Genomic DNA, 22443 nt, shown 5'->3' on the forward strand with positions numbered 1-22443 from the left:
AGTTTTCGTTAGCTCATGTGTTTGTCGTCAAACGTTATTTCAATGAAACGGAACAATGTGGTATTAGAAAAGTAATCTTCGAAAGGCATCTATGTAACAGTAAAAATATCATCTGAATGAAAGTGTGCACAAGTGAACGCAGAGCCGCCATATGAACTGCTTCTACATTGCAATCTCTCTTAAACATTGTTTCATCGCTTATGTTCACGAATTGTTATTAAGCAAATGCTTTGCGATTCGCAAACGTTATTTAAGAGTGTTAGAATTCGTAAGTCCGGTAAAAAATGATCATACATAGGTAAAGCAGTAGGTGTATCAAACAAGAAGTGTACTTAATGTATTTTGAAATTTATGTTTCTTCAGCGGCTGCAAGATATTAGGACCTTCAGTGTGACCTATTACTCTTGTAAAATTTACTCACTAGACTCAATGAAGTTTGGGCGCAATATGAATATGAAAAATATCTGTTTAGTCCAGCTATTGAAATTTTCAGAACAATATTTATTTTTGATGAGACCTTGCACTGTTAAGTATGGAAAGCCAAAGGGGACCCCCGCTAAAATACATATACTTATATAGTAAATATCGGGATTTTCATTTTCCGCGGAACTTTCACTTTCCGCGAAAAACCAAGGCCAGCATAGCCATAAAATACTGCATACAAATCGAAATCTAAAAAGCGCGGAACTTTCATATATTTTCCGTCGGAACAATTATCTTTCAACCCTGTAGAGAATGCGGGCTCAAATAATCGCGCGGAACCTTAATATTATCTACTCTGTACAAATAGTAGTGTATAAAATCGCGCGGACCTAATCCACAAAGCGCGGAACTATGGAAAGCCAAAGGTGACCCCCGCTAAAATACATATACTTATATAGTAAATATCGGGATTTTCATTTTCCGCGGAACTTTCACTTTTCGCGAAAAACCAAGGCCAGCATAGCCATAAAATACTGCATACAAATCGAAATCTAAAAAGCGCGGAACTTTCATATATTTTCCGTCGGAACAATTATCTTTCAACCCTGTAGAGAATGCGGGCTCAAATAATCGCGCGGAACCTTAATATTATCTAATCTGTACAAATAGAAGTGTATTGTATAAAATCGCGCGGACCTAATCCACAAAGCGCGGAACACAAATATCTTCCGCGAAAATTAAGAATTGAATTACTGTACAAATCTCGGGTTGCTATGTAAATTGCGGGTTGCTAATGTAAAATCGCGCGGAAGATTCATTACTCCGCGCGATTTTCAATAGCATTGAATTACTGCACGAAATTCGGGTTGCTATGTGGTTTTACGCGATAAAATTTGATTGGTTCCGACACCTAGAAAGAACCAATCAAAACTCGCGTCTTATCCAGCATTCATGCAGTCATCATGATGACGGTTGTTTCACATTAACACAAAACCTTTTAAGGGCGAAAGAGTGATCAATTTTGATGACATTAGCGATGAGGTTAGTATTGAACATACATGAATTATGAATTTTAATTCAATTAAAACAGCTCAAGAGTATCGAGTGTTGTTTTCACGGTTTGTCTATATGCAAACGTCTCTGTTAAAACATAAACACCCGCAAAAACACGTCATAATCATATGTCGTCAAATAATGAAATATAGTGTTTGTGTGTAAGAAACATCTTCCCTTAAGCTCAGTTAGTAGAGAGCCAAGTTATTGTTATGGCAGTCGTTTGCTCTAGTCCAGCACCGTATACATCTTCAATTAAAAAGAAAAAGAACAAGGCTTTACAGGCAATTCATCCCAAAGGCAACTCGTACCTTGGTCAACTCGTACCCATTTTTAGCTCGGCGTTTTCGGAGAAAACCCGAGGTATTGTCATAGCCAGCTCGTCGTCCGCCGTAGGCGTCGTGCTAAAACCTTAGCATTGGCTCTAAAATCAAAGTGCTCCACCTACAACTTTGAAATTTCAAATGTAGATGCACCTTGATGAGTTCTACACGCCACACCCATTTTTGGGTCACTAGGTCAAAGTCACTGTGACCTCTAATATAAAACTTTAACATAGGCTCTAAAATCAAAGTGCTTCCACCTACAACTTTGAAACATTCATATGTAGATGCACCTTGATGAGTTCTACACGCCACACCCATTTTTGGGTCATTAGGTCAAAGGCCAAGGTCACTGTGACCTCTACTATAAAACTTTAACATTGGCTCTAAAATAAAGTGCTTCCACCTACAACTTTGAAACTTCATATGTAGATGCATGTTGATTTGTTCTACACGCCACACCCATTTTGGGGTCACTAGGTCAAGGTCGTTGTGACCTCTAAAAAAAAAAATCTGACAAGCACCTGTAGCAGAGCGTGGCACCCGTTATGCAGTGCTCTTGTTGTCAACTCGTACCTCATTCAAACTAGTCAACTTGTTTCATTTGTCTTATTTTGTCACAATTGTAAAATTCTTGAAAGACATCAACCACAAGTCAGGTTTTTTTTCCCACTTTTTGGGAAGATAGCCCATGGCTTTGGAATTGGGAATTTTATCGGCATTTTCATGAAATTGGGAAAATAAATTAATTAGCATTTTTTTCCACACGAAAAGTCCACTGATTAGGGAAATACTAAATTTGATATAACCCTTTATAATAATTCAAATTAAAAGTAACAAAATCATATAATACTTTGTTAGATGTAATTGAATTAAAAACGAGATAAAATATACATTAGACATCTTTCTAAAAACAAAAAAAAAAACAAAAAAAATTTATTTATTTTTTTTTTTTTTTGGAAATTGGGAAATTTTTGCCACATTTTGGGAAAAAAGTATACTTTTTGGGATTGGGAACATAGCCGAATTTCGGCTATAAAATCGAGCCAAAAAAAACCCTGCAAGTGTCAATTTTCATCAACACTTTCGCTGCTTATACATATCTGCAACAGACAACTTGCGCGAGCAATGCTTAGATAATTTAAGTGGAAACATCAAGAGGAAAATAAAAATTGTCTCTATGAGTTTGACTTATAAGCTAACCATCCTACACCTATTTCTGTATATCGGGTACGGGTTTAGTTTGGGTAGGTACAAGTTGACTAAAAGACAGGTACGAGTTGACCACAATGGGTAGGTGTTTACCACGGAACAATTTGACCGGCATGCAGAACAAGATTATTGATTATTATATTTAACTGTCACACAAATCTGAAAGATAACACAATGTATTACAAACACAATGACTGTCAAGACATTCTAAACTTTTACAGTTAACATATAACAGGTGTACACATCTGATATACTGACCAAATTAAATAACTCAAGATTCACACCAGATACGACACAGTTTCAAAACTCGACATTTTGTCTGCATGCCACGCCAATTTAGTCCAAAAAATTTGATTTAACCAGTGAATTCTGAGCTATATATCTTAAAGCAGAATGAACATTATGTCTAAAAAGTGTTTTTCGGCTAAATTCTAGTATGAACTATCTTCACACAAAGCATCTGGTAAACCTTCAGATAGCAATAGCAGAATGCTAATAATGAGTATAATGTTCTGTATTGTGGAAGGAAATACATGTAGTAAAATAATATGATAGTATGAAACATGGTTTTTGTATTTTATAGCTGTAGCAGTGTTCCCAACTTGAACATCATCTTCTGTGTACATATCTGAGGCAGAGCCAGCTTGCCCATCTGACCTCTGTTGTGGACAACCGAGTAAGAGCCAGCTTGCATGTCATCTGTTGTGGACATCCGTGTTAGAGCCAGCTTGCACGTCCTCTATTGTGGACATCAGTGTTAGTGCTAGCTTGCATGTCATCTGTTGTGAACATCCGTGTAAGAGCCAGCTTGCACGTCATCTCTTTTGGACATCAGTGTTAGAGCCAGCTTACACATCCTCTGTTGTGGACATCCGTGTAAGTGCTAGCTTGCACGTAATCTGTTGTGGACATCTGTGTTAGAGCCAGCTTGCACGTCATATGTTTAGGACATCAGTCAGAGATAGCATGCATGTTATTTACTTGTGGACATTAGTCAGAGCCAGCAAGGACAATCTCTGTTGTGGATATCTGTCTTTGAGCTTGCACGTCATCGGTTGTTCACATCCTTGTAATAACCAGCTTGCACATCAACTGATGTGGAAATCTGAGTCAGAGCCAGCTTGCACATCATCCGTTGTGGACATCTCTTTATGATTCTACTCTTTGCTTAGATTGACAATTTGACACCGTGACTTTAGTGTAATATGTTACAACCTTAAGCTATTCCTATTTTTGAATAAAAATATTGTGTCATTAAAATATATTTTGTTGGATAATTTGTATGTTGAGTTGTATTGTTTGGTCATTGCAAAGTATCAAGTTATTTTAAGACAAGAAAAAGCTCATCTTTCATCATGTATTTATATTAAAATTCTTGAATGTTAGTGAAGGTACAGTTCATATAATTAAAAGCAATTGTAATATGATTGCTTGTGTTTTATTGCACAGTGAATACCATCTTGTCTTTATGCTTACATATAGAACGGAAAAATAGTAAACTGTCGTTTTTATATGCAATGGGATTGTATATGAAGACTTGTATGTTCAGATGAAAAAATTGCCATAATTTTTCTCTTTATATTTTATTCCTGCTAAATGGTTGATGCAATAAAGTTAAGTCTTTAATGACTTGTGTTTCTTGTAATATTATTTGTAAGCAAATTTGGCTGTAGTATTAGATGCATGCTGTACAAGGTACTGTAAATCAACATTATATTGTTTGAGTATGAATAGATAATTCAAGGTGCACAGCCATTAATTTTGCCCTCCACCATCTCCGATTTTGGTTAGACAGTTGCAAGTTACTTGCATTAGTATGAAGTCTTAAAATAACTTAAGTATAATTGCTGTTGTGTTATTATTAACCTTTTCCTGCTCTGAGGAAATTTTAAATTTTCTACATGCAAACATCATAAAACCAGAACAGCCTGCAAGTAACTCACAATCTGTTCAGGTTTTATGCTGTTTGCTGCTCATCAGTATCCATGGGTTGGAAACAAAGCCTTTAAAACTTTAATATAGTAAGAAAGGTCTTAAATTAAATTTATTCTCGAATGTGTCTTAGTGCGTTTTTGAGTGGTACAGGGTTAAATGTCTCATTTTGTTTTTGATTATCTTTGGTTTATTGAACATATATGAGCCTTGCTCTGTGAAAAAGGGGTTTAATGCATGTGCGTTAAGTATCGTCCCTGATAAGCCTGTGCGGTCTGCCAAGGCTAATCTGGAGTGCACATGCATTAAACCCCTTTTTCACAGAGCGAGGCTCTGTATTAGACAGTGCATTCAAATAATACAATTTAAATCTGAATCTTTTATTTAGTTGCAATACTTTAAAGCTTACTATGTTTGCAGTTTTAGTGAAAACACAAACTTTTAATCAAAGAAGCATATAATGTGTATTACTCATTTAATCAACTTCCACTTTATTCCATACACGTGTTCGACTCTGTGACATTACGTTCTGTCAAAGCTTTTTATTGCAAATTCATTAAACATAAATTGGTAACCTTGGGTATCCAAAAGGAATCCAAATTTTACTAGCCATAGACTTTCCAAAATGCAATTGTTTCTGAGAAGTATTTTTCTCTAGAAGGTGGCAAAACTCCTAAGCAATTCCTTTTTGGGCTAATGGTAGGGCTTATGCGTGTAACACCCATTGACAAAATTAAATATACATTGAAAGGTCATTGTTCACAAAACAGATCATGATATAACATGATGCAGCATTTTGTACTATATCAAATTAAATGTTGCTGAAAACAGTAGAATATTCAAATTATGGACATTTTATTCTGTTAATAATGCTATCTTTCTAACATTACAAATCAATAAAGCATGCTTAACAATAGCAGAACTCTTTTGACTTTTAATTATCTTTTCCAGTCTTTAAAATCTTTACAAAATTCATTGTCCCACTAACACCATCCTATAAAACAGGTTATGGCTTCCAATTGTTAATCAACTATAAAGCATGAACAAAGGCACAAATATCGCAGTATCTTTTGCAAATGATACAAATGTCCATGGCCTCGATACTGAACAAAAAGCAAGATTTCTTGTCAGGCGGTAAGCTGAATCCTCGAGAACATTCGAAAAATGTCCATTTAATGCGCCACTGGGCCGTTCCTATTTAAATGGGCATTCATGCACAGAACTTGTCCATCCAGGTCATATGTCCAAACATTTCAAGTTACTGTCACAGACTGCTTGAAGAACTAAACTGCTGATAAACAAGGACCTATGCTCAGATGTTGAAGCAGGACATGCACTGTGGGTTCCATCAACAGTCCAATCATTCTACATCATTCATGAAATCCATAGGCAATGATCTTCAGCTCATGACGAGATTCTGGAAATCTGAATGTACTGCTCCATCATTGCTGACAGACTCTACATGTTGAAATGACTGTGTAATGTTGAGTCCCTGAAATACAAAAGTAAAATTCATGCTAGAGTTTAGCCATATTAATTATGCTTGATTGCATTGAAAGCTTTATGCTTATTAAGACATTCTAGAGTCCGTTTTCTGGGAGTAATCAGTACTTTGTATATATGAAGATAAAGAGACCGCTAATAAACAGGGTTGAACCCAAAATGTTCCCATCACTAGGTGAACACCATATCCACTACGCCAGCCTGACAAAGTAAATGAAGTGAAGCTTCTAAGTTATGTCTCATTTGATTGTTAACAAGAGCACCGCCCTGCAGGGTTCAGACCTCTCATCTATTTTTTTTAAAGTTGAAGGGACCTATCTCAATACTTCAATCACAAAGGAGGGAGAGGTGGGGTGGAGAAGGGTGTATAGTGTGGTGGTGTGGTCATTTATTACACTATCTTCCAAAAATGAAAAAATGATAAAAATAAATATTTGTGTTTTTTAGCCATGTTTAAAAAAAATGGGCAGGGGGTATAGTGTGAGGGTGTGGTCATTTATTAGATGATCTTTCAAAATGAAAAAAAAAGTACTTTTTTCTTTTTTTTTGGGGGGGGGGCGTGGGGGATGGTTTGGGTGGAGTCTATTGTGGTATGTCAGATAAGAGTTGCTTTGTAACGCTTGTAAAGAAGTTATGGAAATTTTAGCAAAATTTAATAATTTCACCTTGAGAGTCATGGTCATTCAAAGGTCAAGGTAAAATTCAACTTGCCAGCTACAGTTACTTATGATAGCATGACAGTATTTGAAGTTTGAAAGCAATAGCCTTGATACTTGAGAAGTAAAGTAGATCAAAACACAAAATTTAACCACATATTCAAAGTTACTAAGTAAGAAAAGGACCATAATTCTGTCAAAATGACAACCAGAGTTATTCAACTTGTCCTGTACTGTCCCCTTATGATAATTTGCGAGTGTTCCCAGTATGAAAGCAATATCTATGATACTTTAGGAGTAAAGTGGACCAAAACACAAAACTTAACCAAATTTTCAATTTTCTAAGAATAAAAAGGGCACATAATACTTTCAAAATGCCAGTCAGAGTTACATAACTTTGTCTGCACAGTCCCTTTATGATAGTAAGTGTTGCAAGTATGAAAGCAATAGCTTTGATACTGTAGGAATAAAGTGGACCTATACACAAAACTTAACCAAATTTTCAATTTTCTAAGTATAAGAAGGGCACATAATTCTGTCAAAATGCACGCCAGAGTTATCTAACTTTGCCTGCCCAGTCCCCTCATGGTAGTAAGTAAATAAGTTTTATACTTGATACTTTATGAGAAAAGTGGACCTAAACACAAAACTTAACCTGGACGCCGACACCGACGCAGACGCCGACGCCAAGATGATGACAATATCTCGTTTTTTTTCAAAAAAAAAAGATGAGCTTATAAATAAAATGTAACATATTGCAAACTTGATTACACGATTTTTCATAAATACTCTTTCAGCTTTTATTTATATATGAAGGCTAGGGTCACTTTTAGCGAGCCTTACAAATAAACTAACTATATTTGCAATTGTCAAGACTCCTTCACATACAATTTACCTTTGCTTATTCCAATATCCTTTTGCCAACCAACATTGTGCGGTCACGTACCATACATGGTTCCACAGTTGTACAGAATTCCTACAAAATAAATGAAGTATACATTTACAATTCAAATTTCTTTTCAAAGAATGTGTAGGTAACTAATTCCCTATACATTACTTTAATGTCATAAAATAAATTTCAAACAAGGGCTGTTTGTAAAACATGCATGCCCCCCCATATGGATTGTCAATTGTTGTGGCAGCCATTGTGTGAATACGTTTTTTGGCACTGTGACCTTGACCTTTGACCTAGTGACCTGAAAGTCAATAGGGGTCATCTGCGAGTCATTATCTATGTACCTATGAAGTTTCATGATCCTAGGCATAAGTTCTTGAGTTATCATCCGGAAACCATTTTACTATTTTGGGTCACCGTGACCTTGACCTTCGACTTAGTGACCTCAAAATCAATAGGGGTCATCTGCGAGTCATGATCAATGTACCTATGAAGTTTCATGATCCTAGGTATAAGCGTTCTTGAGTTATCATCGGGAAACCATTTTACTATTTAGGGTCACCGTGACCTTGACCTAGTGACCTGAAAATCAATAGGGGTCATCTTCGAGTCATGATCAATGTACCTATGAAGTTTCATGATCCTAGGCAAAATCGTTCTTGGGTTATCATCCGGAAACCATCTAGGTGGACAGACATATGGACATTCGGACCGACATGTGCAAAACAATAAACCTGCTCTTCTTCGGAGGGGGGCATAAATATTTAACAGATATTTAACAAAAATTAACTTGATTCATCAAATTAATCAGTATCGAATAATAGACCAGTTTCACAATATGAACACCGATACTATTTTTAGATATCAATCATATCACCTGACGCGTTGAATTGCAGAACAAGGCTGAACGTGGAACTGCATTTTCTTTTGCTATGCAAATTGCGTTGTATATCAAGATTTTAATGCGCACTGACACTGGTTACAATTAAGTCAAACATATGAATACAGACAACCATCACATGTCATGCTGTGTTAAGTAAAAAAATTGATAAGTAATTCAAATATAAAAATTATAACACCTAAATAATGATTCAAGGACATAAGTTATGTACTATTAGTGTATATTAATGAATTATATTTAATCTTTATAAATAACAATAGATGTGTTCATCAGAAACACAATGCCCACTACTGCGCCGCTTTTAATTATACATATATTTTTTTAACCTTTGACCTTGAAGGACGACCTTGACCTTGAACTTCCACCACTCAAAATGTGCAGCTTCATAAGATACACATGCATGCCAAATATCAAGTTGCTATCTTCAATGTTGCAAAACTAATGGCCAACGTTATTTTTTTTCCGGACAGACGGACATACTGACTGACTGACGGACAGTTCAACTGCTATATGCCACCCTTCCAGGGGCATACAATTTCCAGTTACCAATAAGCATCAGAGTAAATGTGGTCTGAAGACTAAATATCGCTTATTGCACAAATCGAAGTCATAAATTAGCAGTATACAATACTAAGTATTGTAAGACTACAATTTTCAAAGGTAGGTTGTGTACAATTTCATGAATTATAGAACGTGTAAGAGTTGAATCAAGCATCAGACAAAGTCCTATCAAATAGAAGAAAATGACACAAATGTTTAGCATTAAATTTTTGAAATATTAAAAATATATAGGTATAAAGCACTTTATAATTATGATAAAACTGGCTAATATGTATACAGTATTTAGTTTCTGACAATCTTTTTGGACAGATGACTTTCAATGTTGACAATATCTTTTATGTTCAGTAAAAGCAACAATTGAGTATTTGGCGTTAAATTATTCCAAGAAACGGCTATGCAATGCTACAACCATGAGACGCCATGGTCACATGGAGGTGTCATTAATTGTGTTAAATGACCAGATGACCAGATATCTACAACATGTGGTTTATGACATCACGTTGTTATTTAGTATTTGTCTGCACAGTATCTGATCATAAAGAGGTTATGGGTTTGTGCTGAATACAGGGGAATTTAAACGCAAGATCTATCAATAAATAAAATAATTGATTAATCACCCAAATAATGCGCAAACAAAGAGTTACAGATAATCCAATAAGTTTTAGACTGTCAATTTACACACTCTAAGAATTGAAAGCCATACTTGGAGTGTCAGAGTTTGTGCAAAAAAAAAGAATACAAACAAGAATACAAACAAGTACTTTAATCAAGAAAATGTATTTCATATATTGGCACTTAAAATGGAAAGTATATATTAAGTAATTAATGGCTATTTCTGACGAAGTCAACTTGTGTTGGCAATATCATTAAGTAGATCTAGCTGAATGATCAAAAGCAGAGCGATATTGCGATGCACTATTAGAAATCTCTACACGTTCAGCCTCATTCTGGAATTCTGCAATCATTTGACTACCTGCTATATTGGCTTATTGTGAAAAGGGTCTATTCACTTATAAATACTTTAAAGAAGTAGATTTTCCATCACTCTACAGCTGTTGGGCTTTCTTAAAGGAAGTTTGGGAGTAAAATAAATCTACTCCAAGTTTTTATCACAAAAAACTTCCAACAAGTGGAGAATTAGCCGCATTTAGTGGATGATTTAGAAACATGATTAATTTAAATTAGATCTACATGTAATAGCTATTGAAAAGTTAAGTTATCCAGTTATTCTTGCTGCAATGTGGATAAGAATAATACAAACCAATAGCTGACAAACCTGATATCAGTGATATGTTGACCTTTGAAGTCGAAATTGAGACCTGAAATCTGTCTGTATAGAGAGGCACAATTTGTTTGGCATATCTTCAACCATTACTGGCAACACACACCTACAAAATTTATATATAAATTATATTAAAACATAAATTTATTAATAATTTTATTTATTAATTTATGACGAAATGTTTTAATCTAGGTCAGCTATAACGAAACTAAAAACGGATTAAAAACAATAACTTATTTTAATTAATAGGTTGAAAACAAAAATAAATGTATTAATATATTGACGTTCAACTGAACGAATACAAGACACAAGTACATTACATTACAATAAGTTATTATTTCAGTCGCATTCGGAGAAAACTGGACTTAGTGCATGTGCGTAAAGTGTCATCCCAGATTAGCGTAAGACTGTGCAGTTCGCACAGGCTAATCAGGGACGACACTTTCCGCATTAACTTCATTTTCGGTAAGGAGGGACTTCCTTGAAATTAAAAATACCATAAAAGCGGAAAGTGTAATCCCTGATTAGCATGTGCGGACTGCACAGGCTAATCTGCGATGACACTTTACGCACATGCATTAAGCCCAGTTTTCTCAGAACGCGGCTCATTCAATTAACAATTGTCAACATTATGCATATTATCGGATAGTTTTACACAATATTAAAAAAGTACAAATACAAACCAGGTAATACATGTAAATGATCGTATGCAATAAAGTTATTGATCCCAATCTGAACTATTTCCGAAGTACCTGCGAATCCATTGAGTAGAAACAATAACCATGCAATTCGCTCCGCCATCTTGAAACGTTATACTTACTGAACGCACTGATTGTGTTGCATTTGTTACAAAGAATCTGATTGGTTATTTCTAAGTATCGGATCCAATCAAATTTTTCGGGTAACTAGGGATTCTAACACCTAACAACCCGAGATTTGTACAGTAATTCAATGCTTAATTTTCGCGGACGATATTTGTGTTCCGCGCTTTTTGGATCTGGTATTTACTGGATTTTCTCTCTTTAATAGACTTCTTAAAATAGCATTCTACAATCTCCGCGCGATTTTAAACACTACTATTTGTACAGAGTAGATAAATAAGGTTCCGCGCGATTAATTGAGCCCGCTTTTTCTACAGGGTTGAAAAATAATTGCTCCGACGGAAAATATATGAAAGTTCCGCGCTTTTTAGATTTCGATTTGTATGTAGTGTTTTATGGCCATGCTGGCATTGGTTTTTCGCAGAAAGTGAAAGTTCCGCGAAAAATGACAATCCCGATATTTACTATATAAGTATATGTATTTTAGCGGGGGTCCCCTTTGGCTTTCCATACGGAACACAAATATCTTCCGCGAAAATTAAGCATTGAATTACTGTACAAATCTCGGGTTGCTATGTAAATTGCGGGTTGCTAATGTAAAATCGCGCGGAAGATTCATTACTCCGCGCGATTTTCAATAGCATTGAATTACTGCACGAAATTCGGGTTGCTATGTGGTTACGCGATAAAATTTGATTGGTTCCGACACCTAGAAAGAACCAATCAAAACTCGCGTCTTATCAAGCAATCATGCAGTCATCATGATGACGGTTGTTTCACATTAACACAAAACCTTTTAAGGGCGAAAGAGTGATCAATTTTGATGACATTAGCGATGAGGTTAGTAATTTAACATACATGAATTATGAATTTTAATGCAATTAAAACAGCTCAAGAGTATCGAGTGTTGTTTTCACGGTTTGTCTATATGCAAACGTCTCTGTTAAAACATAAACACCCGCAAAAACACGTCATAATCATATGTCGTCAAATAATGAAATATAGTGTTTGTGTGTTAGAAACATCTTCCCTTAAGCTCAGTTAGTAGAGAGCCAAGTTATTGTTATGGCAGTCGTATGCTCTAGTCCAGCACCGTATACATCTTCAATTAAAAAGAACAAGAACAAGGCTTTACAGGCAATTCATCCCAAAGGCAACTCGTACCTTGGTCAACTCGTACCCATTTTTAGCTCGGCGTTTTCGGAGAAAACCCGAGGTATTGTCATAGCCAGCTCGTCGTCCGCCGTAGGCGTCGTGCTAAAACCTTAGCATTGGCTCTAAAATCAAAGTGCTCCACCTACAACTTTGAAATTTCATATGTAGATGCACCTTGATGAGTTCTACACGCCACACCCATTTTTGGGTCACTAGGTCAAAGTCACTGTGACCTTTAATATAAAACTTTAACATAGGCTCTAAAATCAAAGTGCTTCCACCTACAACTTTGAAACTTCATATGTAGATGCACCTTGATGAGTTCTACACGCCACACCCATTTTTGGGTCATTAGGTCAAAGGCCAAGGTCACTGTGACCTCTACTATAAAACTTTAACATTGACTCTAAAATAAAGTGCTTCCAACTTCAACTTTGAAACTTCATATGTAGATGCATGTTGATTTGTTCTACACACCACACCCATTTTGGGGTCACTAGGTCAAGGTCATTGTGACCTCTAAAAAAAAATAATCTGACAAGCACCTGTAGCAGAGCGTGGCACCCGTTATGCGGTGCTCTTGTTGTCAACTCGTACCTCATTCAAACTATTCAACTTGTTTCATTTGTCTTATTTTGTCACAATTGTAAAATTCTTGAAAGACATCAACCACAAGTGTCAATTTTCATCAACACTTTCGCTGCTTATAAATATCTGCAACAGACAACTTGCGTGAGCAATGCTTAGATAATTTAAGTGGAAACATCAAGAGGAAAATAAAAATTGTCTCTATGAGTTTGACTTATAAGCTAACCATCCTACACCTATTTCTGTATATCGGGTACGGGTTTAGTTTGGGTAGGTACAAGTTGACTAGGTACGAGTTGACCACAATGGGTAGGTGTTTACCACGGAACAATTTGACCGGCATGCAGAACAAGATTATTGATTATTATATTTAACTGTCACACAAATCTAAAAGATAACACAATGTATTACAAACACAATGACTGTCAAGACATTCTAAACTCTTACAGTTAACATATAACAGGTGTACACATCTGATATACTGACCAAATTAAATAACTCAAGATTCACACCAGATACGACACAGTTTCAAAACTCGACATTTTGTCTGCATGCCACGCCAATTTAGTCCAAAAAATTTGATTTAACCAGTGAATTCTGAGCTATATATCTTAAAGCAGAATGCACATTATGTCTAAAAAGTGTTTTTTGGCTAATTTCTGGTATGAACTATCTTCACACATAGCATCTGGTAAACCTTCAGATAGCAATAGCAGAATGCTAATAATGAGTATAATGTTCTGTATTGTGGAAGAAATACATGTAGTAAAATAATATGATAGTATGAAACATGGTTTTTGTATTTTATAGCTGTAGCAGTGTTCCCAACTTGAACATCATCTTCTGTGTACATATCTGAGGCAGAGCCAGCTTGCCCATCTGACCTCTGTTGTGGACAACCGAGTAAGAGCCAGCTTGCATGTCATCTGTTGTGGACATCCGTGTTAGAGCCAGCTTGCACGTCCTCTATTGTGGACATCAGTGTTAGTGCTAGCTTGCATGTCATCTGTTGTGAACATCCGTGTAAGAGCCAGCTTGCACGTCATCTCTTTTGGACATCAGTGTTAGAGCCAGCTTACACATCCTCTGTTGTGGACATCCGTGTAAGTGCTAGCTTGCACGTAATCTGTTGTGGACATCTGTGTTAGAGCCAGCTTGCACGTCATATGTTTAGGACATCAGTCAGAGATAGCTTGCATGTTATATACTTGTGGACATTAGTCAGAGCCAGCAAGGACAATCTCTGTTGTGGATATCTGTCTTAGAGCTTGCACGTCATTGGTTGTTCACATCCTTGTAATAACCAGCTTGCACATCAACTGATGTGAAAATCTGAGTCAGAGCCAGCTTGCACATCATCCGTTGTGGACATCTCTTTATGATTCTACTCTTTGCTTAGATTGACACTGTGACTTTAGTGTAATATGTTACAACCTTAAGCTATTCCTATTGTTGAATAAAAATATTGTGTCATTAAAATATATTTTGTTGGATAATTTGTATGTTGAGTTGTATTGTTTGGTCATTGCAAAGTATCAAGTTATTTTAAGACAAGAAAAAGCTCATCTTTCATCATGTATTTATATTAAAATTCTTAAATGTTAGTGAAGGTACAGTTCATATAATTAAAAGCAATTTTAATATGATTGCTTGTGTTTTATTGCACAGTGAATACCATCTTGTCTTTATGCTGACATATAGAACGGAAAAATAGTAAACTGCCGTTTTTATATGCAATGGGATTGTATATGAAGACTTGCATGTTCAGATGAAAAAATTGCCATAATTTTTCTCTTTATATTTTATTCCTGCTAAATGGTTGATGCAATAAAGTTAAGTCTTTAATGACTTGTGTTTCTTGTAATATTATTTGTAAGCAAATTTGGCTGTAGTATTAGATGCATGCTGTACAAGATACTGTAGATCAACATTATATTGTTTGAGTATGAATAGATAATTCAAGGTGCACAGCCATTAATTTTGCCCTCCACCATCTCCGATTTTGGTTAGACAGTTGCAAGTTACTTGCATTAGTATGAAGTCTTAAAATAACTTAAGTATAATTGCTGTTGTGTTATTATTAACCTTTTCCTGCTCTGAGGAAATTTTAAATTTTCTACATGCAAACATCATAAAACCAGAACAGCCTGCAAGTAACTCACAATCTGTTCAGGTTTTATGCTGTTTGCTGCTCATCAGTATCCATGGGTTGGAAACAAAGCCTTTAAAACTTTAATATAGTAAGAAAGGTCTTAAATTAAATTTATTCTCGAATGTGTCTTAGTGCGTTTTTGAGTGGTACAGGGTTAAATGTCTCATTTTGTTTTTGATTATCTTTGGTTTATTGAACATATATGAGCCTTGCTCTGTGAAATAGGGGTTTAATGCATGTGCGTTTAGTATCCTCCCTGATTAGCCTGTGCGGTCTGCCCAGGCTAATCTGGAGTGCACATGCATTAAACCCCTTTTTCACAGAGCGAGGCTCATATGTATTAGACAGTGCATTCAAATAATACAATTTAAATCTGAATCTTTTATTTAGTTGCAATACTTTAAAGCTTACTATGTTTGCAGTTTTAGTGAAAACACAAACTTTTAATCAAAGAAGCATATAATGTGTATTACTCATTTAATCAACTTCCACTTTATTCCATACACGTGTTCGACTCTGTGACATTGTGTTCTGTCAAAGCTTTTTATTGCAAATTTATTAAACATAAATTGGTAACCTTGGGTATCCAAAAGGAATCCAAATTTTACTAGCCATAGACTTTCCAAAATGCAATTGTTTCTGAGAAGTATTTTTCTCTAGAAGGTGGCAAAACTCCTAAGCAATTCCTTTTTGGGCTAATGGTAGGGCTTATGCGTGTAACACCCATTGACAAATTATTAAATATACATTGAAAGGTCATTGTTCACAAAACAGATCATGATATAACATGATGCAGCATTTTGTACTATATTAAATTAAATGTTGCTGAAAACAGTAGAATATTCAAATTATGGACATTTTATTCTGTTAATAATGCTATCTTTCTAACATTACAAATCAATAAAGCATGCTTAACAATAGCAGAACTCTTTTGACTTTTAATTATCTTTTCCAGTCTTAAAATCTTTACAAAATTCATTGTCCCACTAACACCATCCTATAAAACAGGTTATGGCTTCCAATTGTTAATCAACTATAAAGCATGAACAAAGGCACAAATATCGCAGTATCTTTTGCAAATGATACAAATGTCCATGGCCTCGATACTGAACAAAAAGCAAGATTTCTTGTCAGGCGGTAAGCTGAATCCTCGAGAACATTCGAAAAATGTCCATTTAATGCGCCACTGGGCCGTTCCTATTTAAATGGGCTTCATGCACAGAACTTGGCCATCCAGGTCATATGTCCAAACATTTCAAGTTACTGTCACAGACTGCTTAAGAACTAAACTGCTGATAAACAAGGACCTATGCTCAGATGTTGAAGCAGGACATGCACTGTGGGTTCCATCAACAGTCCAATCATTCTACATCATTCATGAAATTCATAGGCAATGATCTTCAGCTCATGACGAGATTCTGGAAATCTGAAGTACTGCTCCATCATTGCTGACAAGACTCTACATGTTGAAATGACTGTGTAATGTTGAGTCCCTGAAATACAAAAGTAAAATTCATGCTAGAGTTTAGCCATATTAATTATGCCTGATTGCATTGAAAGCTTTATGCTTATTAAGACATTCTAGAGTCCGTTTTCTGGGAGTAATCAGTACTTTGTATATATGAAGATAAAGAGACCGCTAATAAACAGGGTTGAACCCAAAATGTTCCCATCACTAGGTGAACACCATATCCACTACGCCAGCCTGACAAAGTAAATGAAGTGAAGCTTCTAAGTTATGTCTCATTTGATTGTTAACAAGAGCACGCCCTGCAGGTTCAGACCTCTCATCTATTTTTTTTAAAGTTGAAGGGACCTATCTCAATACTTCAATCACAAAGGAGGGAGAGGTGGGGTGGAGAAGGGTGTATAGTGTGGTGGTGTGGTCATTTATTACACTATCTTCCAAAAATGAAAAAATGATAAAAATAAATATTTGTGTTTTTTAGCCATGTTTAAAAAAAATGGGCAGGGGGTATAGTGTGAGGGTGTGGTCATTTATTAGATGATCTTTCAAAATGAAAAAAAAAAGTACTTTTTTCTTTTTTTTTGGGGGGGGGGGCGTGGGGGATGGTTTGGGTGGAGTCTATTGTGGTATGTCAGATAAGAGTTGCTTTGTAACGCTTGTAAAGAAGTTATGGAAATTTTAGCAAAATTTAATAATTTCACCTTGAGAGTCATGGTCATTCAAAGGTCAAGGTAAAATTCAACTTGCCAGCTACAGTAACTTATGATAGCATGACAGTATTTGAAGTTTGAAAGCAATAGCCTTGATACTTGAGAAGTAAAGTAGATCAAAACACAAAATTTAACCATATATTCAAAGTTCCAAAGTAAGAAAAGGACCATAATTCTGTCAAAATGACAACCAGAGTTATTCAACTTGTCCTGTACTGTCCCCTTATGATAATTTGCGAGTGTTCCCAGTATGAAAGCAATATCTATGATACTTTAGGAGTAAAGTGGACCAAAACACAAAACTTAACAAAATTTTCAATTTTCTAAGAATAAAAAGGGCACATAATACTTTCAAAATGCCAGTCAGAGTTACATAACTTTGTCTGCACAGTCCCTTTATGATAGTAAGTGTTGCAAGTATGAAAGCAATAGCTTTGATACTGTAGGAATAAAGTGGACCTATACACAAAACTTAACCAAATTTTCAATTTTCTAAGTATAAGAAGGGCACATAATTCTGTCAAAATGCACGCCAGAGTTATCTAACTTTGCCTGCCCAGTCCCCTCATGGTAGTAAGTAAATAAGTTTTATACTTGATACTTTATGAGAAAAGTGGACCTAAACACAAAACTTAACTGGACGCCGACACCGACGCAGACGCCGACGCCAAGATGATGACAATATCTCTTTTTTTTTCAAAAAAAAAAGATGAGCTTATAAATAAAATGTAACATATTGCAAACTTGATTACACGATTTTTCATAAATACTCTTTCAGCTTTTAATTTATATATGAAGGCTAGGGTCACTTTCTGCGAGCCTTACAAATAAACTAACTATATTTGCAATTGTCAAGACTCCTTCACATACAATTTACCTTTGCTTATTCCAATATCCTTTTGCCAACCAACATTGTGCGGTCACGTACCATACATGGTTCCACAGTTGTACAGAATTCCTACAAAATAAATGAAGTATACATTTACAATTCAAATTTCTTTTCAAAGAATGTGTAGGTAACTTAATTCCCTATACATTACTTTAATGTCATAAAATAAATTTCAAACAAGGGCTGTTTGTAAAACATGCATGCCCCCCATATGGATTGTCAATTGTTGTGGCAGCCATTGTGTGAATACGTTTTTTGGCACTGTGACCTTGAATTTTGACCTAGTGACCTGAAAGTCAATAGGGGTCATCTGCGAGTCATTATCTATGTACCTATGAAGTTTCATGATCCTAGGCATAAGTTCTTGAGTTATCATCCGGAAACCATTTTACTATTTTGGGTCACCGTGACCTTGACCTTCGACTTAGTGACCTCAAAATCAATAGGGGTCATCTGCGAGTCATGATCAATGTACCTATGAAGTTTCATGATCCTAGGCATAAGCATTCTTGAGTTATCATCGGGAAACCATTTTACTATTTAGGGTCACTGTGACCTTGACCTAGTGACCTGAAAATCAATAGGGGTCATCTTCGAGTCATGATCAATGTACCTATGAAGTTTCATGATCCTAGGCAAAATCGTTCTTGGGTTATCATCCGGAAACCATCTGGTGGACAGACATATGGACATTCGGACCGACATGTGCAAAACAATAAACCTGCTCTTCTTCGGAGGGGGGCATAAATATTTAACAGATATTTAACAAAAATTAACTTGATTCATCAAATTAATCAGTATCGAATAATAGACCAGTTTCACAATATGAACACCGATACTATTTTTAGATATCAATCATATCACCTGACGCGTTGAATTGCAGAACAAGGCTGAACGTGGAACTGCATTTTCTTTTGCTATGCAAATTGCGTTGAATATCAAGATTATAATGCGCACTTGACACTGGTTACAATTAAGTCAAACATATGAATACAGACAACCATCACATGTCATGCTGTGTTAAGTGAAAAAATTGATAAGTAATTCAAATATAAAAATTATAACACCTAAATAATGATTCAAGGACATAAGTTATGTACTATTAGTGTATATTAATGAATTATATTTAATCTTTTATATATATAACAATAGATGTGTTCATCAGAAACACAATGCCCACTACTGCGCCGCTTTTAATTATACATATATTTTTTTAACCTTTGACCTTGAAGGACGACCTTGACCTTGAACTTCCACCACTCAAAATGTGCAGCTTCATGAGATACACATGCATGCCAAATATCAAGTTGCTATCTTCAATGTTGCAGAAGTAATGGCCAACGTTTTTTTTTTTCGGACAGACGGACAGACTGACATCCTGACTGACTGACGGACAGTTCAACTGCTATATGCCACCCTTCCAGGGGCATACAATTTCCAGTTACCCATAAGCATCAGAGTAAATGTGGTCTGAAGACTAAACATCGATTATTGCACAAATCGAAGTCATAAATTAGCAGTATACAATACTAAGTATTGTAAGACTACAATTTTCAAAGGTAGGATGTGTACAATTTCATGAATTATAGAACGTGAAAGAGTTGAATCAAGCATCAGACAAAGTCCTATCAAATAGAAGAAAATGACACAAATGTTTAGCATTAAATTTTTGAAATATTAAAAATATATAGGTATAAAGCACTTTATACTTATGATAAAACTGGCTAATATGTATACAGTATTTAGTTTCTGACAATCTTTTTGGACAGATGACTTTCAATGTTGACAATATCTTTTATGTTCAGTAAAAGCAACAATTGAGTATTTGGCGTTAAATTATTCCAAGAAACAGCTATGCAATGCTACAACCATGAGACGCCATGGTCACATGGAGGTGTCATTAATTGTGTTAAATGACCAGATGACCAGATATCTACAAAATGTGGTTTATGACATCACGTTGTTATTTAGTATTTGTCTGCACAGTATCTGATCATAAAGAGGTTATGGGTTTGTGCTGAATACAGGGGAATTTAAACGCAAGATCTATCAATAAATAAAATAATTGATTAATCGCCCAAATAATGCGAAAACAAAGAGTGTCAGATAATCCAATAAGTTTAAGACTGTCAATTTACACACACTAAGAATTGAAAGCCATACTTGGAGTGTCAGAGTTTGTGCAAAAAAAAAGAATACAAACAAGAATACAAACAAGTACTTTAATCAAGAAAATGTATTTCATATATTGGCACTTAAAATGGAAAGTATATATTAAGTAATTAATGGCTATTTCTGACGAAGTCAACTTGTGTTGGCAATATCATTAAGTAGATCTAGCTGAATGATCAAAAGCAGAGCGATATTGCGATGCACTATTAGAAATCTCTACACGTTCAGCCTCATTCTGGAATTCTGCAATCATTTGACTACCTGCTATATTGGCTTATTGTGAAAAGGGTCTATTCACTTATAAATACTTTAAAGAAGTAGATTTTCCATCACTCTACAGCTGTTGGGCTTTCTTAAAGGAAGTTTGGGAGTAAAATAAATCTACTCCAAGTTTTTATCACAAAAAACTTCCAACAAGTGGAGAATTAGCCGCATTTAGTGGATGATTTAGAAACATGATTAATTTAAATTAGATCTACATGTAATAGCTATTGAAAAGTTAAGTTATCCAGTTATTCTTGCTGCAATGTGGATAAGAATAATACAAACCAATAGCTGACAAACCTGATATCAGTGATATGTTGACCTTTGAAGTCGAAATTGAGACCTGAAATCTGTCTGTATAGAGAGGCACAATTTGTTTGGCATATCTTCAACCATTACTGGCAACACACACCTACAAAATTTATATATAAATTATATTAAAACATAAATTTATTAATAATTTTATTTATTAATTTATGACGAAATGTTTAAATCTAGGTCAGCTATAACGAAACTAAAAACAGATTAAAAACAATACCTTATTTTAATTAATAGGTTGAAAACAAAAATAAATGTATTAATATATTGACGTTCAACTGAACGAATACAAGACACACGTACATTACATTACATTAAGTTATTATTTCAGTCGCATTCGGAGAAAACTGGGCTTAGTGCATGTGCGTAAAGTGTCATCCCAGATTAGCGTAAGCCTGTGCAGTCCGCACAGGCTAATCAGGGACGACACTTTCCGCATAAACTTCATTTTCGGTAAGGAGGGACTTCCTTGAAATTAAAAATACCATAAAAGCGGAAGGTGTAATCCCTGATTAGCATGTGCGGACTGCACAAGCTAATCTGCGATGACACTTTACGCACATGCATTAAGCCCAGTTTTCTCAGAACGCGGCTCATTTAATTAACAATTGTCAACATTATGCATATTATCGGATAGTTTTACACAATATTAAAAAAGTACAAATACAAACCTGGTAATACATGTAAATGGTCGTATGCAATACAGTTATTGATCCCAATCTGATCTATTTCCGAATTATCTGCGAATCCATCGAGTAGAAACAATAACCATGCAATTCGCTCCGCCATCTTGAAACGTTATACTTACTGAACGCACTGATTGTGTTGCATTTGTTAAAAAGTATCTGATTGGTTATTTCTAAGTATCGGATCCAATCAAATTTTTCGGGTAACTAGGGATTCTAACACCTAACAACCCGAGATTTGTACAGTAATTCAATGCTAAATTTTCGCGGACGATAGTTATGTTCCGCGCTTTTTGGATCTGGTATTTACTGGATTTTCTCTCTTTAATAGACTTCTTAAAAAAGCATTCTACAATCTCCGCGCGATTTTAAACACTACTATTTGTACAGAGTAGATAAATAAGGGTCCGCGCGATTAATTGAGCCCGCTTTTTCTACAGGGTTGAAAAATAATTGCTCCGACGGAAAATATATGAAAG

At 35.3% G+C, this 22443-nt stretch overlaps 3 long non-coding RNA genes across 7 annotated transcripts; 1 reads left to right on the forward strand and 2 right to left on the reverse strand.

Moving 5' to 3' along the window:
* Nucleotides 1-5274: 5274 nt before the first annotated feature.
* On the reverse strand, nt 5275-22120 carry LOC127836963 (uncharacterized). 4 transcript variants are annotated; one of them, XR_008029024.1, is made up of 5 exons: nt 21950-22120; nt 21261-21372; nt 18513-18593; nt 16035-16950; nt 5275-5518 (listed from the first exon to the last, which is right to left on the reverse strand). It is a non-coding gene; the product is annotated as an uncharacterized LOC127836963 (long non-coding RNA). The 4 variants fall into 4 exon arrangements; XR_008029026.1 differs by lacking the exon at nt 21950-22120 and adding an exon at nt 21592-21741; XR_008029022.1 differs by lacking the exon at nt 21950-22120 and having other exon boundaries at nt 21261-21514.
* On the reverse strand, nt 6396-11580 carry LOC127836980 (uncharacterized). Of its 2 annotated transcripts, none has more exons than XR_008029031.1 (4): nt 11494-11580; nt 10736-10847; nt 7998-8078; nt 6396-6435 (listed from the first exon to the last, which is right to left on the reverse strand). It is a non-coding gene; the product is annotated as an uncharacterized LOC127836980 (long non-coding RNA). The 2 variants fall into 2 exon arrangements; XR_008029029.1 differs by having other exon boundaries at nt 11425-11568.
* LOC127836975 (uncharacterized) lies at nt 12298-14801 on the forward strand. Its single transcript, XR_008029028.1, has 2 exons — nt 12298-12402; nt 14116-14801. It is a non-coding gene; the product is annotated as an uncharacterized LOC127836975 (long non-coding RNA).
* Nucleotides 22121-22443: the final 323 nt, after the last annotated feature.

This window comes from Dreissena polymorpha, chromosome 1 (genome assembly GCF_020536995.1).
Source record: "Dreissena polymorpha isolate Duluth1 chromosome 1, UMN_Dpol_1.0, whole genome shotgun sequence".
Taxonomy (NCBI): Eukaryota; Metazoa; Mollusca; class Bivalvia; order Myida; family Dreissenidae; genus Dreissena; species Dreissena polymorpha.